At 28.0% G+C, this 17,036-nt stretch overlaps 1 long non-coding RNA gene across 1 annotated transcript; it reads right to left on the bottom strand.

Moving 5' to 3' along the window:
- Window positions 1-9,066: 9,066 nt before the first annotated feature.
- LOC126838830 (uncharacterized) lies at window positions 9,067-10,349 on the bottom strand. The gene is made up of 4 exons (XR_007685732.1): window positions 10,099-10,349; window positions 9,874-10,012; window positions 9,367-9,557; window positions 9,067-9,273 (listed from the first exon to the last, which is right to left on the bottom strand). It is a non-coding gene; the product is annotated as an uncharacterized LOC126838830 (long non-coding RNA).
- Between the last annotated feature and the right edge of the window lie 6,687 nt (window positions 10,350-17,036).

Below are 17,036 nucleotides of genomic sequence, written 5' to 3'. Positions count from 1 at the left end.
TAGTTCTAAATTAATTCGACCGTCTGGGGCCGAAAAACTATATAAAAACCAAAAATTTCTTTCTCGTTCAAAGGCGAATGCCGATGGGTTTTGATCGTAATGCAATGTCAAAAACGCCGAAACACGTGAAAACATTCTCGTTAGGCAATAAAAATGATAAACTTATGTGTAAATAATACTATGTATAAACCTACAGTACTCGTAGATCGTATAATATATTATGTTCTACGCAATGAATATGATGTGCGGGTCTATATTAAATAAACAATATGTCGAATATTTCCACAAGGCTGTGTAGAAGTATAGCATACTCCAATGGGCGATGGCCTCTAAAAAATTCGGTTGAAAAATATGAAAATATTAATCAAATTAATTTAAAATATAGGTACTACACGAGTAATTCAGTCCATAAGATAAAAAGTTATCGTGTCTTGAGACACAAAAAAAAGCTATCTTTATAATATCGCACTGAAGCTAAAAACTAATGTACGTTATAGTTACGTAAGAAAAGGAAAGGAAAATACTTTTGATCGTTGTAAATATTTCACCAAACCAGAATATAATTAAAAAGCATTTAAATATTTTTATTTGTTATCATATATGGGCAAAAAAAAATTCTATCCATTCTAGGAGAAAGGGTTTATGATATTTTTTTAGTTAGTCAATGTTTATCGGTGGTACTATGCTTTAAAAAAAAATTCTATACAAATTTGGAATTAATTAAAATTTAAAAAGTTCTAAGTACAGCATTGTAATAGTTAATGCGAAATGTTAAATGTAAGGCAAACACGAAAAAGGGTCTTCTTGTTGCAAAAAAATCGAATCGAATATTTTACTTTTGGGAAAAACATAAGATCATTAATATGTCTTATGGCTGGCCATAAAACATATTACTGATTTTACAGTAACAATATGTTTTTATTATGTCGAAAATTAACAATCTAAAAAAAACAACAGATTACAATTATTGAAAGGAATGAATTTCAACTATATTAATGTCAAATTACAATAAATAGTAATTGGTTATTCCAAATTCTGAACATTTTGAGACCAGAATCGTTCTTCTATCTTGAAAATTGGCTGAGTTATATTTCTTTGAATTTCTTTTCTTAAATGCGTTTTCAACCCTGATCGATGTTCGGCCTCTTCTGCGATTTGGATGCTTATGACATAAGATGTCCCTTTTCACCTCACATGTGTACACTTTTTGGGTGTTTTTCGCGATTTTGACTGATTTTTTGTTGTTTTGCATAATGAAGTACCTTTTAAGTACGATTTTTGATATATAAAGTTGTTACACAAAAAGAGCGGTTCAGCGATTTCAAAAGAAATTGTAGGCTCATATACAAAAATTAAAAATACTGCTTCGTGGTATGTTTTAAGTTGAAAAATCCACAAGTCAACCGGATAAGTGGTTCCAGAACCAACCTGTTACAAATATTCTATTTTTACATTTAAATAAAGACTTTCGCAGTCTAACCGCTAACACTACTGATACAACTACTGCCGCGCGTCATGCAGCGCCATCTAGTGATAGATTGTGAGCGTAATAAATAAATTAATAATCATTTAATATTACGAGACAATAAAATTAACTTGGCCTATGTGTTTCTTTGAAAAATTATCTACTAAATAAAAAAAAAACCGTATGTAAATCAAGCCATTAGTATCCAAGATCTTTTCAAACATATTATATAGATTGTGATATTTAGTTAGCATAGTGGATATTTAGTTTCAATCAAATTACAGTATAAAAAAGAAAAAATTGTAGAAAATCTTATCAAATTTTAAACATTTTTATTACGATTTTCATGTATGAAGTGTTAGTTATTTTTCATATCAATATAAAGAGTTAACACAGACTAATCTAACAATAAGTGCATCTGTTCGTGTATGAGCATTATTCGTGTCTAGTAAGTAAATAAAAGCCCTCTATACCAATACTATAAATTATAAAAATGTCAAATTTTTTATTCAAAATTCTTAATTTAAAGCAATATATTATGCAAACATGAAATTAAAACTGCCGTCTACTAGGTCGCACAAATATAAAGTATTATGTAGACATTCTGTTTTTGCATATAGACCTCACTAGATTTACCATTCGGTCAAGTGAAATTGTTCAAGTTTAAAAGATTTAAGATTGTAAGAAATATATTCACAATGTTTTTATTTCTGTTGGTTCTGGCTTGCTTGCACAATGAAACTATTGTATATCGCAAGATCGGATACAGATCAAACCCGCATGCTCAATTACCTTAAATAAAAACAATTAGTTCGTTGTGTTAAAATATGAAAATGATTGGAAGGTTAGAAACCAATTACAGACTAAAAATAGTATATTCAGTACGAACTGTAGGTTGCAAATGGTCTCTCCGATGTTAAGCTGCGCTTACAGCGTAAATTTGAGTTGGGTTTTCTCAATGATGTTTGAAGTTATTTGTGCAAGAAAAAAACAGCCAACACGCTGACACTTGTAAAGCCGAGCTTAAAAATAGTATCAGAAACAGTAAGTATGCTGTATGTTATACTAAAACTGGTTCGTGTATTAAAACGCATATCAATCAATTTTACCAAGTTTTGTTGCCGCTCGAAAGTTTTCTTAAGGGACAAACCACCGTAGAATTTTCTGGAACTTTACGAGGAGGGTCAGCTATTAACCCCTTGGTCCTTGAAGCTGTTGGTTCCTTACAAAAACATTTGCTTTCTACATGTCGATCGAAGTTCAAACATTTTTATATAACAGAAACATGGTCTGAATTTATTAGAACATTAAATATTTACCAAATGGTATTTACGCCTTATATGTAAAAAAATTAGATTGTTACGTCTATTACATCGACGGCCACTTGCTCGAACTTGGTTTTGATTACATCCAAAATAGTGCCTGTGATTTTAAACGTGTAATTTAAATACACTTGTACACGAAACCCGTGTAATTAACATACACGTGTATTTAAAAAAATTTATTTTGTCAAAAATGTTAGTTTGAGTTAACGTATTTACACAATTATACTTGTGTTTGAGTTCGTATAATTAAATAGACGTGATATTAAACGTAAAACTAAAATTAATAACAAAAATAATTTTTTGTTGAATACACGTGTATGTTAATTACACGTGTTTCACATATAATAGGGACCTCTAATCCAAAACAAGTATCCTATTAGTGATGCTAGCGAAGATTATGACTAATCAGTTAATTCATTCTTACAAAAGTTAAGCCGTTGAATATTATGTAAACTAGTCCAAGTGTAGCAAGTACAGAATTATAATTACAAATAATTTTTTTCTTTATAGAATTTTTCTAAAATTCTATTTTATAATATACCTAGTTATGAGAAGTCAACTAATAAACTTATACTAGTAAAAAAAAAAACACATCATTGTAAAAACTAAAATAAAGAAGAGATCTAAGTTTGAGTTCAAACGCGTGTCCCATGATACATAGGTACATTTTTTTGTATTATTATTTGAAGTGTAAAAATCGAACTTAATGATCTTAAAACTGGTTATAAATGTCCTAATAAAACAAGTTATAAATGCAAAGTACATTTTACTGAGTAAATAGTATATAATATTTTATAAAATGTTTTAAATCCTCTAAAATATTGATTAAAAAATTTACCGTTTTTGAACTAAGTATTCTACGAGACTATTATCTAACAAAATAATATTGAGTGATCTGGATAAAGAGTAATTCAGTTCCCACTTCACCCCTGTACTGTATATTTAAGACTGACGGAGATCATTTACGACTTGCTCCGCGCGTTCCTCTTTTAGCGTAAGAGGAATATGAAAAATCTGATACGGTGAATGGAGTACGTCTAGCTGCATTGTCGCCTAACCGACCTTCCGAATTCGTAATGTTTTTGATAATATTATATTTTGTACGTCTTATTAAAAAAAATTGTGTTTTTCAAAAATCTTAATGTGGTGTAACGGGCGCGGAATTGCCGTTAACAAGAAATTAACGCGATAATGGACGAAATGAACGTCTTGGTCGTTTAAGTTTCTTTTTCAAATGGTGAATGAGCGCAATCACGGATAACCAAAATGACCGTGAACACTGCGGTAACCACTGAACGAAGATGAGGAGGTATACGAGGAGTGGGCTCGTGAGACCTACGTCGGCGGTATGTCCGATTATTCGTAGGGTATGTGTGTAATATGATTTCTTTCAAGTCCATTATTCTACGGCCGACACAATGACACGGAATAACGAGTCAAAACGTACCGGGTGGTTCCAACGCGACTTAAATTGTATTATGTTTTACTTTTTAGGTGATATATATGTATTGTTTGGTGACAAGCTTTAAACATTTTAAAGAAACCGACTTTGCGGTATATGCACGCATTGCATGTATAGATTTTGACTGATCAAATTAGGCCCATAATAAATTGTTTAACTGTTTTTTTCGTTAGTTGGGATTTCGACATATCATTTAAATAATTATTTTTTTTATAAATAATTAGAGGCATCAATTCCCCATACATGTCTAATAATAAATTCATTGATGCTACATTCCATGAAATTACTTATGTGCATGGACAATTATTTTAATATTTATTTTAACAAGAAGTAATAAAAAAACCGATACAGCATTTCATAAGACTCTTGTAACGAGAGTATAAATAGGCTTTTAGAAACAAGTAATATCTCGCCTAAAAGAGTTAAAAGTGTAGTATTCGTTAATTAAGTTATATAACTGATTTTTACGGATAATTTCTTTAATACATATTTATTGTAAACTGTATGAGTTGTAATTAATTTATACAAACACCAAGAATATGTTTAAACAATTTCAATATTATTCCAACGCCAACCCGACTTTTTTTTTTTAAAAAACATGTTATTTATCAGGAGATGCAATTTTCTGCAAATCTGTAAAATTTTAACTTTTAGCGTAATAGTATATCAGTAGCAAGTATTGATTTTCAATATGGTAAAAATAAGTTTTTAAATTATTTAAAAAATATTCTGATGAATTTATTTTTATGAGTAAGACTTTCTACGGTCCCCCCATATGATCTCCAATTAAAAAAATGAGCTGTATGTAAACTTCGCCAAAATGACCCTTTTCCTATAAGTCCATAAGTAAACTGCGACAAAAGTGATAAAATACATTTTAAAAACCGATTTTACTGATTGCTTTACTCATGGTGCAATATTTTCTTCCATAAATCATGCTTTTGAGCTGAAAACCAGGCCATGTTTTAGCATCTTAAAATAGTAGGTGTGTATATTTATTTAAAAAAATGGCAAAACACCTGATACAAGAAAACCATACCTGATACATAACATACAAGAAAAAGCACACAGAGCTTAACAAAAAAAAAAATCTTGAACTAAACAGTTTGTTATTAAAATATTATTTACCAAATGAAGAGCACAGGGGAAGAAGGGTAATAGTCCATTTATGAAATTATTTTTTTCAAATAGTTTTTTTCAATATATGCCATTCATTTTTTAATTTATGTGAATAGATTATTTAAATCAATACATTTTTTAGTATAATAAATTATTATATTTATTATAAATTATTTTATTTAGGACCCAATATATCTTACAATGGCGTCGCATAAGTACAAAGTATTTCTAACATTTTTACAATGTACTCGGAGCTATTAGATATAAATATATACCAACAGATAACAAATATAAAGTCCGAGTTATAAATATGTACGTTCAAAAACACATTATTATAAAACTATTATCTAATTATTGTCACTTGATCGCGTGTAATCTAAAAAATAATAGCTATAAAATGATTGAATGCGCACAATTAACTAGAAAATATACTCGCAGGATGCTGTTTCTTACTAAGTAATATGTAACGTCCGGATAGAGTTTAGGCTTTATAATACGTTAACTTCAACCCTAAAAAATATCCTTTTTGAAATACAATATCCCACAAGAGGTAAATAAATCCTTTTTCGTCTTTCTGATTTAATGAATATAGTTATGCTCGTAAGTGCAGTTGCTACAGTTATGCCATACTTGCAATGCCCATCTGTGCGTGAAATATTATATCTATTTTTAGCTTCGATGCAGAACTGAGATAGTATTTTATTTACAATAATGTATTTTTATTATTTTTTTTTTGTATCTGTACCCACGATACTCTTAAACCGCTGAACCAATTTCTTCGAGTAGTAACTCTATGGATCATAAATCATACCTTTAAGGTACGTTATTAAAACAAAAACTAAACAAATTCACCCCTTCCCCTTCAAAATCAAGAAAAATACCAAAAAAATATATATATGTATCAACTTTAATAATTGCGATGCTCTATAACTTTTTTTAAATATAGTTGAATAAAGAAGAAGGGATATAATTTTTTTCTTAATTTCACTTTTTCAAGCAAAGTTTTAGGGATTTAATATCTGTAGAACTGCGACCTCCTCGTTACTGAGCCTCAGTCTGTTGTTAGCGCTGAAGATGACACATCGTTGTCGTAACACGTGTACGCAAGAAGTGTATAATTTTTATGGTTTAGGGTTCAAGTAGATTTTATATCTTTACTACAATATGCTTAAAATTTGTTTTAACTAAAGTTCAATTATAGTTATAGGTAAGTTCATGTCATACCGATAAAAATAATTTAAACTACAAAATCTTTGAAACCTAATTAGATTTTTGGGCAATAAAATAGATAAGTCAATATTTTTTTATGTTACAATTATTTGATGTCACTATTTTTTTTAAACTTTTACGACTCACAAAAGCTTAGTAAGTTCATAAAATGGTAGCAGTACTGGTGTCTATGGTAAATAGTAGATGTTAGTATGTAAGCTTATAAATTTATAATACTTGTTATGTGATAATACACTTTTAAGTTGTGTCATATGGCAGTGGTTAGCCATAATCATAAAAAAATCTCGACCGCAGGGCTATTCACTATACCGGGTGATTGGTTAACTATGGACCACTCAATACCTTAGAAGATATTAGACTTTTTTAATTTTTTTTTTTTTGTACTATTATAGTTAATAGGTGAGACAAATTTAATGTATTTTTCAAAATTTTAACACCATCCCTTATGCGTTAAAACCATATCAACTTTAGATTTTTAAATGGTAACCCCCAATTTTTTTTTGATGATCGTGTTGATTTTTTTTAAATTTAATTTTAGGCGTAAAAACTAGCTAAATCAGACAAGTACTTTTAAAGTTATAGCTTAGTACTACAATATTATAATATTAGCTTATATGAGATGCTTTTATAAGTTTTACAACTAAAGAAAAAAATCGTTTATCGCCGGATCTCACGTTTCACAAAATAAGATTGATTAACGATACGGTTGTAGATTAAAGTTAATAGTTGACGGTCGTCGGTCACAATGAAAACGAACTAATAATAAATCTATAATAATATTATATGGGTAATGTCTTCTTATCTGTTTTTTCTGTAGTGTTCCTAGCGGTGCGGTGTACCTGTACGTATTGAATATTAGGCATTAGCTGCTGTTAACAAACAATATTATAAGCCCTAGTAAATAGTTTTTTTTTTCAATTTCAACCATAGGCTACCGTGGTCTAATCACGGTCTTATATAGAGTATATACCGTAGTTCTACCAAAACGATTCGTTACTAGCGTAGATTAATATCAACACAGAACAAATTATTATAAAAATACGACTACTTGAAAACTAATCAAAAAGTTCATTTTTCTAATTTTTCAATTATTATAGTTATTTAGCGTCTTGGTTTTTACTTTAAATATTTAGCGTCTTGGTCTTAATAAGTATTACTTGTACTGGTGTCTTAACTAGTCAAATTATTAATTCTGTTAGTGAAAATATTTTTAAAAAAACTTTAATAAATAACATTCAATTTTTTGTTTTTTTAGTATAATATTGTATTACATACAGTTAATAGATAATATGTACAGAATATATACAGAAATAAACAAAAACTAAACTTAATATGTACAAAAACTATTTTAGCATTTGTTCGAACTGGTTTATGATAGGTACATAAGATGTCAAACAACATATTTATAAGGCATCTATTGTGTTTATTAAAATGTTTAGATAACAAAGGATTCCATAAGAACTACGTTCATCCAATACTTGTGCACTAAAATAAATTTTCATTTTTATAATTTAAAGTTGTAACGCGTCAATTTTAACTATTTCTAGTTCAGTATTTTTAATTATTTAAAGCTGTATTTATTTATTAACTCTTTATTATATTACCACCTTAAGCCTATACTGTATATATTTCATAGTATTGACTATTCTTACTTATTTTAATGTGTTCATATGAACAGTAAAAGTATGTTTCTTATTTAATAAATGGTTGTTTTTCTCGTTGTACGAGGTATAAGCAAAAATTTAGAGTGACAATGATAAAGTACAATTTTTTTTGTTTTTGTACAGCTTTTTTAACAGTCATAAGCTTAAAATTCAATAATAATATTACTAACAAACATTTAAATACTATATTATGTTATGTTTATTATGATAATAGTAAAATAAAAAAACAAGTAACAAGATAAATAATATGCTTATAAGATACGAATAAACATTTTTATTTGCTAAATCATATTAAAAAATTAAGACTAAATAAAATTAACATATCTATAATTAACTTGTAAATAATAGAGGTACAACATATTGCTGTATATAGTGATGTATTTATAGGAAGTTACCTAGGGCGGTAAAGTTTGTTTGATGATTTCCCACTAGAAGAAATCCATCTCCATTTACATATTTAAGTTAAAAAATATTTATAAGTATATTCATTCAATTTACTTTTTTACACTTAATCCAATAGTTAACATTTTTTTTCTTCTATTTTGTGTTTTATAATTTTATTTACTTTATTACTTATAAAAACTTAATCGTAAACCACTAGAAAATTGTCAATAAATTCTGTAATAGCTAATGCCAAAACTATGCCATCATGAAAATAATTTCAAGATTTGGATTAAGACAATAACATATTTCAGAAATATTAACATTCTCAGCGGCATTTTAGATTAAATTAATATTAAATAAAGAATTAATCATTAATAATTAATAAATAATGTATTATAATTATAGATATGTTAAGTATACGTGTGTTTAAATACTTAGAGTTTAAAAACTTTATGTCACTTTTAACATGATAAAGTACTTTTAAATTATTTTATTGAATTACATTTTTAGCTGAATAACTAAATATATATAGTTGTCTAATATTTGATTTGAACTTGTGAACCCAACTTATTCTTCTTACTGACTTAATGGAAAACCGTTATCTGCAATAGTGTGCCACAGTAACTAAAAAATTAATAATAATAATAATAAATTGTTAGTGATGAATTCATAGAAATTAACTAAATTATTGCAAACTGATGATCTTATATATTTTACCTTAAAATAAAACACCTATAAATTTACTGAAAATTGAATACCACAACATTCGACAATGTATTGATGGAATTGGTTTAGACTGATTGACTACAATAATATAATACACCAAATTTGACGTTGGTAGTAGTGTAGTTGTAGACAATAACAAATATCAATGTAAGTTGAGATAGTCCATATTAATATTGAACATACTGAAACATTTAATTTAAAAAATTAAATAAGTTTCTTAGATACTTAAATAATTATATGGTTAAGCAACAAATATCAGTATACACATATATTTTTTATAATTATACAAGTATGATAATTTTTAAGTTATACGTTAATTTTTAAGTAACGCATTTTAATAAAACATATTAAGTATGATAAACATAAGTAATCCAAAAAAACTTATTATGTAAAAACATTTTATATGTTCATGAATAATAAAAAAACGATTAATTATATTTTTCTAATAAAAAAATGTACTTTTACAATACACCTATATCAATAAATACATTATCTTACCTATTATTGATTCAGTAAACGATGATTGAAGATTCAATTTTTTCATAAAAAATTTTATATTTTTTCTTTGAATTCAGATACCAATATAGTAAAACACAAAACTACACATTTATAAGTTTCTCAGAACAAAGACATAATACTGTAAAAATAAAAGTTTTAATTAAATATCATGAAGCATAATTCAAATTACTCTATTTATTTTAAATAATATATTATTATAAGTACCTTTAATTTTGACATTTGATGTGCATACATTTTATAAGTAAGGTTTTAGGTTTTATAGATTTGTCACTTGAGCAAAACTCCATCTCGGTATTCACATTGATTATGGATATTTAATATCAATGTTATTATTTAAAACACAATAAATGTTGACAAGTTCATAGATCTAGTAAGTTATGATAGTATATTATTATAATATACTAAGAAATTAAGACGTACAAATCGCATGAATAAACAAAATGTGTCAAATTAACCAAAACGAATAATTGCTAAATGCTGGAAAAATATTCACAAGGTATTGATAACAAATTAAACATACCTACTATTTTACAAAATAAATGTAAAAGTGTGTAGTGGTGGTATATTTGTCAGTCGATATAGCGGTTATCATTATTATTTACTATCGGTGAATTATTTACCTAAAGTAAATAGTGTTTGGTACGGTTATGATTTTTAAACGCTACTATTGCTATTGTCAAAGTTAATTGTCAATAAATAATAACAGAGAGCAGTCAAGTGTCACCATAATATGTTAGCATCTCCAAGATATTTAATTTATTTTTTACACTCCCTTTAATTTTAAAACTGTGTAGCTCGTTAACTACTCAATCGATTTACCTAGTTTTTACGCCTAAAATTAAATTTAAAAAAAATAAACAGGATCATCAAAAAAAAATTGGGGGTTACCATTTAAAAATCCAAAGTTGATATGGTTTTAACGCATAAGGGATGGTGTTAAAATTTTGAAATATATATAAAATTTGTCCCAACTAATTACTATAAAAGTATAAAAAAAAAAAAATTAAAAAAGTCTAATATCTTCTAAGATATTGAGTGGTCCATAGTTAACCAATCACCCGGTACATATTTGCCGTTAGTGGCGTGTCGTGTTTTCTTTTTCCTTTCTATCGCCTTACCCCTTTATTGTACAACTACTAATGCGGTTTCAAATCGCCCATCATAACATTATATTTCTCTCGCCATATTCCACAGCAAGCAGTTTAACCACAAGGGAAATTCGCATCAGTAGCTAATAGTTAGGTGACCACAAAATAACCTGAAATCAATGGTTTAAACGGAGTATATCGACAAATATAACATGAGTGTGCTGTTTTTCTCATTTAATACATATAAGTTTTTACAGTTCTCCTCGCTTACATTAGTCTCTCACGAGTTAAAGTAATATTACAAACAATAATGGTTTTTCCCATGTGTTCAACCACAAAAATAATCTATAAAATAAATACCTATATACATATATTTATATAATATATCACTCTTATAATCTTTCTTAATTTATTTGACTCTGTTTCGCATATACACATTTTCTCCTGAATTTAATCGATGTAATATAGATATGTTAATTAATATATATATTATGGACCCACATCAATTTTGTTTTATCGTGTCACAACATATTATCCAGTAGGAGCCATAATATAATTATATAATGTGTTAAAACCCATGCATATTATTAAAAACCGCGTAGTTGGGCCACGCCGTGACTATTATTTTTATTTTAACAGTATACAAAATCACTACTATCAGTTATGTATACACACAATACCAAAAAAACACTATTCCCAAACAGAAGTTTAAAAACAAATTTCCAGAGAATATTAATTTCTTCTTTGAGGAAGCAAAATAAACATACATTTTTTGCAAATCCTTAAATAAATATTATAAATTTAATATTTTCTACCAAACGTTAAAAAAATGTTGACTTTTTTGCTGTATGGTTACATAAAGATTTATAACAGTATAATTGTTTAAAATATGTATAAGTACTTAAAACAAGTTATATTGTGCTGGCGATTTTTTTAATTAAAATTAAATAGGTATTTGTACGCATCTTGTCTTTGACCGACGAGTCTGGTCAACTCAATTTAGACAGCCGAAAAGTTAAAAGAAAAGAACACACTTTCCCATAATTGTATCGAAATCTATTTTCTTGACATTTGAATTACTCAGATGTCAAGCAAACTGATGTTTTGAATAAGATTATACATTTTGTATCGTCACTATAATTTTTGTTTTAAGTATAGGTAATATTATTAACCAAATTACTTTATAAAGTTATAATCTAAAATCTAAAGCTAGTCTTGGTATATAATGTTTCAGGCGTATGACACTTACTGGATTAATTTTCGAAAATATCCTGTAATATACGGAAGAACAACAGGTAACAATTTCTTAATTAATTTTAATGAGTTTTGATTTTTAGTAAACTTAAAAACTATTTGATTCAAATTTTAAATTATTTGCATTTGTTCCGGTAAAATAAAATTAATGTTAAGAAAAAAATATATAAACACATCATATTTATTACAACAAAATTGAATACTAATTAGTAAAACTGATATTATACATTTATACAGTACGATAACTAACTAAAGTTAACCATTAAAAATCAGTCATGTCACATGGGTAAATTAGTTTTACACTTACATAATACACTGCGCTATCTATGTGATTCACAAGGAACTAAAAATGTATTCAAGTTACAAAACAAGAGTGCGTCATGTTTTGCTATTAAGATTTATATTAAGAGGACGTCACACACCCGTTATTTTCTTCAAAAAAACCGCCTTGCGCGGATTAATTTTACAAAGGCTACAATCAAAACTAAGAAACCAAATTTTTACAAAATATAGACAACAGCATTGTCTGTGTTCTACCATCGCCTTCTTTTTAATATTTCAACCAGTTAATGAATAATTAATTAACTAAGAAAGGACTTTTTAGACTTTTTTTAAAATTATATAACGTTGATTGTATTAGGTATATCGAAAAAATACGGATGATGGAACACAGATAATTTTGTCATAAATATTATGTATGAATTTCTTTCCTTAACTTTATATGAAGCCTGAGAAAAATTAATTCGCGCAAAGCAGTTTTAAAGGGAAAAAATTGTAATTTATCCTATAGAAATGACTGTATGATAGTCTGACAAAAAGAATGGCAATCAACAAAGTATCCTCATTACTGTATTAATAAGTATGCATTATAGTTCAAACTCTATATTAAAATTTTCGAAAAATTGCCTATACTTTACTCCTTAGAAATGGCCGGTGTGGCGTCCTCTTAATAATATGACTGTAAAGTATAAACTATAAGAGAGGCATCTGTTCTAATAATTACGTTTCAAATTAAATGATTTTATTTCTACAGAATAGTTAGAAAAGTAATTATTAGTAGCAACTAGCATCTTCACGACACTGTTCCAAAACATATCCATTATTGTAAAACTGTAAAATATAATACGATAATTTACAACTGAAGATTATTAATCCCTATAGATATTATTTTTGAACAAAATTATATTTCTACATTTAATTTTTACATTCGATAATACTGCGATTAGAGTAACATTAAATTGTAAATCTAAACAAACTGTACTGTAATAAATAGGCTTTTTGCTTTGGTGTTTAAATTCTTTGAATTTGTTTAAAACCTTTATAAAAATAGTTTAGAAGAAAATGTACAAATTGATCGACAAATTGTAGTAGTCTAAAAAGTTTTGCTGCACAATGCCTACTGGTTAATCCGGTCCTGGTGATTATTTATCAACCTGTGTAGTGACATAAGGCATAGAGCTTGTAATAACATGTAAATATGGGGTTCGACTTTAATAGTAACGTACATATTATACATATTTATAAAACTTTTTAAATTTATAATAATTTTTTAAAGTTTAACTTTTAAGATGAGCGGGTGGGTGGAGTTATTTTTTCCGCGTGAGTTATTCAAACACATTTTACGTCCCGTCCTAAACTTTAAATTTTAATAACTTTGAAAATAATAATTACCCACAACATTTCTGGAAAGGGTTTTTATCTGGTTCCATTTTAGCTTCAAAAGTTCATAGAACTGAAATTAACCCGAAAATTTTAATACTGTTTAATACTGTAAAATAACGATATCTAAAAGTCTTCAAAGAAAATCTACAAAACTGTAATTATTTTTAGAAAAAATAGTGTCTTGCGATAAATGGCGTACCATGAATATTATATTTTTTTAGATATTTATGTTACTACTTACTAATATTTGATTACCTAATGAACCATGATTTTAGTTTTTGTGGTATTAAAACATTGTATAACCCGTCCAGTTCATCTGAACACTCCTAGACGTCATTTGTCTGAACAAATCAGGGGTACCAGGTGTCTAGATGAACTGGACGGGTTATAAAAATTATTATTTTTTAAAAGAAACAGAAATCGTTAAATAGCACAAACCACCGTGGCCGTGGTCGCAATATAACTAATAAATTTGGTCGTGTAAAAAACAAAACAGTGGTCTTACTCTCAAAAGTAAATCATCCCTACGACCCTATGTGTACTGTGAACGTTACCAAATTATGTAGATAATAACTGTCAATGAAAATAATGCAAACACAATATTGTACGGATCCATCAGCAAACAATTAAAAGTTGACTCTTTAAAACACTTAATAATGACCATAATGACAGTTAACAGCTGCTGCTGTCAGGGGTGGACCTATTCAGGGTCGCTAACGATAAACTACACACCCTTTTGCTCCTATGTAAACGTGCTGACATTTATTTAAGAAAAAAGGATTTCGTCACCTCACAACTCTGAGCACACTGCACACGTGACTTTTTTACAACTCCTAAATATAAAAATATAATTTTAATATCTCAAAGTGAATTTCTTGTTGATATTTGATTTTCCTTAACTAAAGATTTCGCTAATATAAAGAATTATTAGAACCACTTTTATACCAAAGCCCATAGTAAAATTGATTCAAGAAGAAATAATTTAAATTAAGGTTTTCCAAATCCTAAGTATATATCTATACCTTATATAATATACCTATATCTTAAAAAAAAACAAAATGTATAAACCATTTTACTCTAAACTAGATATTATAACTACATTAGATAGATTTTTTTTTATTACTTTAATTAATTTGATTACAAAATTATAAGATATAAAATTCGCCATTTAGCATAACATCTAAAAATTATAATTAACCTTAATGATTTTTAATAATGATACATAAAATCTTCTTTACTCAAAACCTAAAGGTGCATCCGAAGATAAAGTGTAATACAATGTGTTTTCTATGACAATGGATAACAATTTCGAAGACTAGTAATAATTTCAGCTCCCCATTTGACCCTAAGCGAATCATGACTCATTTCCGGAAACGTTTAACGGCAACAATATAATTTCACAAGCCGGGAAAATTGCCGTAATATTATTTGCCCTCTTTGAAGACCGCAGCATAGTGTGTATACTTTCTTTCTCAAGCGCTCCTGATTGAATAGGTCTCGTACACGCTACTCACATCATCATGTCTGTCACATAATATTTTTTTAGCCGTTTTTTAGCAGTTCCTTCCGCGTTCTATCAGCTATGTTGACTGTATATAGGCGACTTTTGTAAATCTTGCGCAAACCTGTGGTCGTGAATATGTATTTCTTTTTCATTTAAATAAAAGCGATTTTTTTGTCAATATTATTTTCCAAATTGTATAATAAAACTAATATTTATTATTCGTAACATTTTAGTTATAAGCTTTTTAGCTTCTGGATTAACTAATTATAACAATTATATTAAGTTGATCCACAAACAAACAAATTTAATACATAATTATTCTGTAATCTAACTGTAATCCAAAAAAACTAATTAAGTTAAACAATTACAACTTATTTCTTATTTTTCCATTTGTGTATAGTTAAAATGAATGTGTTAATACCGCGAATAGTCTTTCTTATAGGTTATCACAATGACGTTTTATATTCACGTTGTCTTGCAACTATGAATTTAAAAATGTGTTGAATACTTTCAATTGTTAACAACAGTTTAAAGTCTCCAAGCCAGTTCAACAGGGTGACTTCGGACAATTGGTGCACATGCCGTAGCTATATAAACTGAAAATCTTAGTTATCCGCTTCAACTTGGTCAGCTTTCATCATTAAACTAAATATGAGTGTTCAGTGTTGTTTTATGTACGTATATACTTTGGTATTTTGGAATTTATATACCAACAAGCGAGGGTGTTGAAAGTTGAAAGATAAATAATTTGGTCATGGCAAAAGTGATTATTCGACGACCACATCGGTAGTTTTTCACCACACATATACGGCCTTTTAATTATACATTCTATAAATAATATTATGAGTGATGAACCCCGCACACTGAATGGGACTTAGATTGAGTACGAAAAATAATAGTTATGGTAATGCGCATCGACCGCCGCCTCGTGCCCGCCGTATTTAGCTCAGTCCACGGAGCACGGACAATAAGCCGCTAAAGAGTGGCAAGAGCCCTTGGAGAGAGTATACCACCAGCAGATAATTTTATAACATATATATATTATATATATATATATATATATTATAATACATACATATAATATTGTGACAACTCCGCGGGCGTCCAAAGCGCATATTGTTTTTCGGTCATTGGACATGTATGAGTTTAGACCGAAAAGGGGTTGCGCCTCGTGGCGTTGTCAACGCTATGTTATTATATCCTTGAGTACACGCGCTAATGCTTATGTTAACCGTGTAGCAAAATTATTTTCTCTGTACAATTGAGAAGCAAAAATACTATTTGCTAAAAGTAAAATATAGCAAAATATATTCTGGCGAACAAATATGTTTGCTAATTATGTAAAATATATTATTTAGGTAGAGAATTATTGCAATTAATTAGTTACCCAATTAATACTGCATATTATAGAGAACAGCGAATGATGTTTGAAAATACGGGACATTCTACTGATACTGTTATTGTTAGTGTCATCCACATTTAAGGTTTACTAAAGTACTGATATAGGCAGGTTATGTAAGGTTATTTAAGACATAAGTAACGAATGCGTTGCAGGCTGCATGTTAAACTAATATAAACTACTAGTTACTAAAAAAAAAAATAATTTCTATTATGGCTTAATATTTTAATAATAA

The sequence above is a fragment of the Adelges cooleyi genome, unplaced genomic scaffold (assembly GCF_023614345.1).
Source record: "Adelges cooleyi isolate 19-005CV unplaced genomic scaffold, UGA_ACOO_1.1 ACOO_flye_CR_arks_rails_tigmint_CR_PRNA_30, whole genome shotgun sequence".
NCBI classification, from domain to species: Eukaryota; Metazoa; Arthropoda; class Insecta; order Hemiptera; family Adelgidae; genus Adelges; species Adelges cooleyi.
Note: the sequence above shows the minus strand (reverse complement) of the source record. Positions and strands in the feature narration are given on the sequence as shown.